The following is a 6,202-nucleotide window of genomic DNA, read 5'->3' as shown; positions in this document are numbered from 1 at the left end:
TCAACTTTTGAGTGCCTTCTCGATGTCCAAATTAGGTGTGGGATAGCTCGTTGGAAAGCTCGTCGAGTCTACTTTCCAGAAAATCTTGGACGATTGATATGGGTTTTAATGGATACGTTTTTATATCTTGGAATGGTGGGTGTCTAACACCTTGGTGACATGGAGAGGGTCTTGAACACATTGGTGTTGTGTGAGTCCCTCATGTATTTTGACAAAATTTTCATGGATCAACTAGGAGATTACCTTTAATTGCTCTGTATTGTAAAAAGTTTGGAAATTACACACGTCTAGGGGCAAGTTTTGTAGTGGTGTCAATTGGGTTTAGCTTGGGTGGTTGGGAAGAAAATGTTATCTTTCCCTGTTTGTGAATCAATTGTTGTTTGGAGCTCTTCTTCATGAGCTATGAGGAATAGAGTCAATTGTTGTTTGGAGCTATGAGGAATATCTCAATGTCACTACCGGATGGAGGGTGGGGTGAGAAATTACACGCAAGGAAAAAGGTCGCAAGGTAATCAAACTGGTATACCTAGTCTAAAACCTTCTGAATGGGTGAGGATTGGGCCAGATGACAAGTCCTTAGTGATTTTGGCAGGCTTAGAAATGCCTCTCATAGTGTAGCCACTTAGCCAAAGGAGAACTGCAAGAAAAAATCCCACCCTCTCCCATCCAAGGAACAAAGTTATTTTAGAATTGGTAGGTTTAGCGAAGCTTCCCAGCCATGTAGCTTCTTATGTAGACATTGTGCATGTATATTTAGGACGTCTAAAGAGTAGTGCCTTCAATTGTAAATGATAGTAACTGCAAGTCATCTGACATAACAGTCAAAAATACAATTATGAAAAGTTGTTAACTCCAGTTTACTTGTTAATGTTACAGGGAATGTCTTTAAGATCAATATATGGAACTACAATATGCACCTCTGCCTATATCCGGAGAGTTAAATTCCATAATGAGTATCCTTAGATTGTCAGTGCCAATGATGAACAAACAAAAACGATATGGAACTGGCAATCTTGAACTTGTATCTGACCTTACTGGCAACATTTTTTGTGTAATGTGTGTTCCTTTTCATCCTAATGAAGATTTGTTCATTTGAAGCCCCTTGGATCAGACTGATTGTGTATGGGATATTTGTGCTCCGAGGAGGAAACCGTCTATTGATGATATTAAGGTTGACACAAATGAACACAGATATTTTTGGAGAGGGTGATGCTGTTGTCAAATATGTTTTGGAATGTCATGACCATGGAGTGAACTGGGCTGCTGCTTTTCATCCCAGCTTGCCATTGATTGTGTCAGGAGCAGATGGTCACCAAGCAGATTGAATGGCATGCAGATTCAATTGCTTGGTGAAGTTATATCTATTTCATTAGAGATATATCAACTTTTTTTTCTTTTATCTTTTTCTTCTGTTACTCCTTTTTATTGAGTAGCATTTCCGTTTGCATGTAATTCATTTGTGAAAGGTTAGTTTGTTTTGTTCTCGAATACCAAGGCCTGGCAAGTTGGATAATTTAAGAGGGCATGTGAAAAGTTTGTAGATAATTCGTTTGTGAAAAGTTAGTTTTGTTCTCAGAGATCAAGGCTTGGGAAGTTGAATACTTAGGAGGGCACGGGAAAAATTTGTAGATAATTCATTTGTGAAAAGTTAGTATGCTTTTTGTTCTCGGGTACCAAGCTTGGGAAGTTGGATATTTTAACTTTTAAGAGGGCATGTGAACTATATGTCTCGTGTGATGTTCCATCCACGCCATGACATTATTGTTAACATTTAGAAGATAAAAGTATCTGAGTTTGAGATGTATCCAAGTATTGTAGAGGTGTCCAAACATTTCGTAGAGACCATGATTTCTTCTAGATCCTTGTAGCACATCTTGATATGAATCTTCTTGCTATTGGGCATGACCGTGGGATGATTGTTTTCAAGTTAGAAAAAGAAAGATCTGCTTTTGTTGTTTATGAGGGCACTCTATACTGCAACAATGACCATTTTTTGTTTGCTCATCAATTTGCAACTCAAAAATACTCTCAACTTTTACAGATAAGTAGGGCTGGATCCATGAATTGGATCAAGGATGATGATCATTGTTGTTTAGCCCCATGGAGGATGTTGTCCTAATACATTTGGATGTTGATGGTGGGTGATATGAACTTATTCTTGGGCCAGAGGATAGTGTTGGGACTTGGGAGAAGTGACGCAATGCAAGAAGAAAAGACAACGACTTGGAGGACCTGCTACCTTTTTTGCTTGCAATCAATCGGCAGTCACTGACATGAGTCATAACCAAGTGATAAAAATCGCAGAAATAAGGTGATCAAGAAGTCTAGTTGTCCAGTAACTGTGGATACAATTTTCTGTGCAGGAACATAAAACCTTCTTCTTGGGCCAGAAAATAGTGTTGGGACAGAAGAGTGACACAATACAGGAAGAAAAGATAGCAACCTTGGTTTGCAACAGAGGATTGTATCTGGGGACCTCCATACTCCATTTGCTAAATACATTTAGTCAGATGACATGGAAAATATAGCCTTGCTGAGCAAGCATGCAATCATCATTAGAAGCAAGGAGCTTGTACATTGTTCTCTACATAAGATTATTTGTGTTAAAACCTAAGAGTGGTGCTCGGGGTGACAATTATGTTTTGTTCTCTTCCAAACAGAAACTGTGGTCTTATTGGAACACTTGATGTTCAAGTATGTATACTGAAGGTGTCTAAGAATTCTGTCAATTGCATGAATGAGTTGGAAATAACCATGTCATACAGATTGATGCATGAGTATATATTCAAGACGGAACTGATAAAAAGGAAGTATGACAATGTTATGAGCATGATTAGGAACTGATTTGTGGACAGGCAGTGATTGCTTAGCTGCATCTGAAGGGCTTCCCAGAAGCGGCTCTTCACTTTTTCAAATATGAGAAGGCATGATTTAACTTAGCAGTGTAGAGTGAAACTATTCAAGTTGATGTTGCTTCTGCAAAACAGAGAGATGTTGAGGTCACTGGTATACACTTGGAATTGAGGCCCTCTGGTAAGGAAATGCTGCCATTGTTGAATATGCTTACCAAAGATTAAAGAATTTTGAAAGGCTTTCATTTTGTATCTTGTCATGGACAATATTGATAAGTTTTTGAAGATGTTGGGGGTTGCATAAATATAAAATGATGTTATGGGTCAGTTTCACAATGCCCATATGTGAGTGCAGCAGTTCATGGGCTTACAGAGATTGCTGATATGCTTGTACTTAATAGTTAGGTGGGAATCTGCCCACTTTGCCATCTGGAAAGAAATCATCACTTATTGTACCTCCATCAATTTGTTGCAATCATGAATGGCTGTTATTGAGGGTTACCAATGGCCTTTTTGGGGGTGGGTAGCATAACGCAGGGGTTGCAGTCCATGAAGAAGAGGATGAAGGAGATGCAACCAATACGGGTTAAGACCTTGACACTTCTGGTGGGTTGGATAATGCAGGGGGTGCAGTCCATGAAGAAGAGGATGAAGGAGCTGCAACCAATAGGGGTTAAGACCTTGACACTTCTGGAGTTGAAAAACAAAATGGCGAGGTTGTAGTGGTCGGTGATAGAGAAGTGAGAGGAGACAATGACGATGAGGTAGGATGGGATGTAGAAGATTTGAAGCTCCCTACAGATGTCTAAGCTGCAAATGTTGCAGGTACAACTCATAATGTCATTAGTTACGCCATCACCACGTATGCCAGTAATTCAAATATGGATACACAAAATCTTTTCTTGCAGGTGAGAATGCAGCTGCTAGTAACATTAATATGGCGATGCAGCTCTCAAGTCAACAACTTGGTATTAAAAATTTCACTCCATTAAAAGTTAAAACCTTTGTTTTTGGTTCTTTATATGCGCAGCCATACATACCTCCCTACATTTGTTTCTGCACTGTGGTCTTCTTAGCAATAGAGGGAGGCTGGAGTGAGACTGCTAGCTCAAATGTCAGAGGTCCATGAGCTTTGGTATTTAAGCTTTTTCAATTAGATGAGAAACTTAGAATAGCTTAAAAAGCCACAACAGATGGGAAGTTAGCTTACAAAGCCACAACAGGTGGGAAGTTTAGTGAAGCATTAAGGTTATTTCTTACAATCTTGCACGCAATTCCAGTTATTGATGTAGATTCCATTTAGGAGGTTGAGAAGCTGAAGAAATTGATTGGAATTGCTAAAGAATGTGTTATGGGTGTTCAAATGGGCATCAGGAGGAAGTTAAAGATCATACTGTTGAACAACAAGAGCTTGCAGCCTATTTTACTCATTGCAACATTCAAAAAGTCCATTTGAGGTTGGCTTTGCTGAACACCATAGGTGTTTGCTAGGGAAATTCAAGTTTTCGAAAACATAAAAGCTTGGTTTTTCAGTACATTTAACTACAACAACAAGGTATTAAGTGTTCACCATATCATCATTCCAGTTGGAAATAAAACACTAGTGATAATTTCTTTTCTATTCACTAGGGATAATGGCCCTTTACAATCCCTGCACAAAATGCTAAATACGGGACAATACTTACAGCTGTTAGCTCTGTATAAACTGAAGTCCCAACATGCAACAATTGTTGTTCCATTAGCAGCTCCAACAACCAACTCCTTGGACACCTTGGACTGCTCCTAGTGACTTGGCAGCCCTCCTGGCATGCCCCCTGTACACTCAATCAGCAATCTGCCCATCAAGCAGTTCTTCAGCTACATCCTATAGGCCATGGTCTGCTTTCTCAGTCCTCCTGTAGCAGACTTTAAAGCCTTGGCCTACTCCTTTAGTACTCAGCCACATTGCTGTAGCAAGTTCACGCCGTCACCCCCCCTGCACGGAACTCCATAGGGCCACTAACTTGGCTTGATAACTGCTGGCAAATGAGCTCGCTGCAAACCATGCAACAAAGGCCCAGCAAGTTCTGTAGGCATGTCGGAGGTAGTTGCAGGATGCTAAAAACACTGAATTATGACTTCAGAAATCCTTTTGTTGTTTTTGGAGCAACTTTTACACCTCTATACCATGGTAAGAAGTATGTGTCCTGTCCACATTGTACACCACACTTTATTCCAATCATAAAGGGAAATCTATGTGCTATATGTGAGCTTGCAGTTGTGTTCTGGGTCTTTAGCTGCAACGCAAGAGAAAAGAAGTTAAGGATGATACTGTTCAACAGAAAGAGCTTGTAGTTTATTTTAGTCATAGCAACCTTCATAAATTCCATTTGAGGTTGGATTTGCTGAATACCATGGGTGTTTGTTATAAGGGATGGAGCTTTAGTACAACAGCTAACTTTGCTTGATGACTATTGGGAAGTGAACCCCTGCAAACCATTCAACAAAGGTACAAGAAGTTCTACAGGCATTCGAAAGGCAGCTGCAGGATGCCAAAAAATTGAATTATGATTTTGACTTCAGAAATCCTTTTGTTGGTGGTGCAGCAAATTTTACACCTATATACCATGGTCAATCAGAAGGATGTGTCCTGTCCATATTGTACAACATGCTTTGTTCCAGTCATACAAGGAAATATCTTCCCTATATGTGAGCTTTCCATTGTGGGTTCTGATGCTTCTGGGTGCTGAATGTGCATCTTTATTTCAAGAAATTTCATTACCCATGCATATTTCCATATCAATATTGCACTCTCTTCCTTTGAGAGCCACGTTGAGAGATATGGCAGGATAATCACTAACAAGTCTTGGACAGACTTGAGGGTCTTCTTAAGAGACCGGAGGAGGCTATTTATTGATCACTGAAGTGACAGTAGAAGTAAAAATTTCCATGTTTTTTCATTGTTTACAATTTGAAATTTCAGTCTGTGTTTTTGCTTCCCTTTCTCAGGAAGTAAAACTTTCCATGTTTTTTCATTGTTTACAATCTGAAATTTCAGTCTGTGTTTTTGCTTCCCTTTCTCAGTCTCAGACAATGAAAAGTGCCAGTAATTTAGCTTTAGGTCTGGAGAATTTTTTATAGAACCCCCTGGGTGTTTATCTTATCTTTATCATGCAAGTGTTCTAGTGGTTTGTCTGAGTAGAAACAGGCACTAGGGTCTCATTATTCAACATCAGAAAGCAATGCAATTGTTTGAATGCTTTTTCCTATGTAGGTCCTGTCAGAATCAGAACTGGTCAAATCGCCCCATTGGACTGGGCATGGTTTTGAACCAGCCTGCTGACTAGACTGGTACCTAACCAGTACAAACT

The 6,202-nt window shown here is 39.6% G+C and overlaps 2 pseudogenes; both read left to right on the top strand.

Moving 5' to 3' along the window:
• The first annotated feature begins 976 nt into the window (after positions 1 to 976).
• LOC149155227 (coatomer subunit alpha-2 pseudogene) lies at positions 977 to 3,379 on the top strand (annotated as a pseudogene).
• A 22-nt stretch (positions 3,380 to 3,401) lies between these two features.
• LOC149155226 (coatomer subunit alpha-1 pseudogene) lies at positions 3,402 to 5,581 on the top strand (annotated as a pseudogene).
• Positions 5,582 to 6,202: the final 621 nt, after the last annotated feature.

This window comes from Pinus tabuliformis, chromosome 9 (assembly GCF_031772625.1).
Source record: "Pinus tabuliformis cultivar Carrire ecotype Pingquan chromosome 9, CPIR1, whole genome shotgun sequence".
In the NCBI taxonomy this organism is placed as follows: domain Eukaryota; kingdom Viridiplantae; phylum Streptophyta; class Pinopsida; order Pinales; family Pinaceae; genus Pinus; species Pinus tabuliformis.
This window is presented reverse-complemented; position numbering and strand designations above follow the sequence as displayed.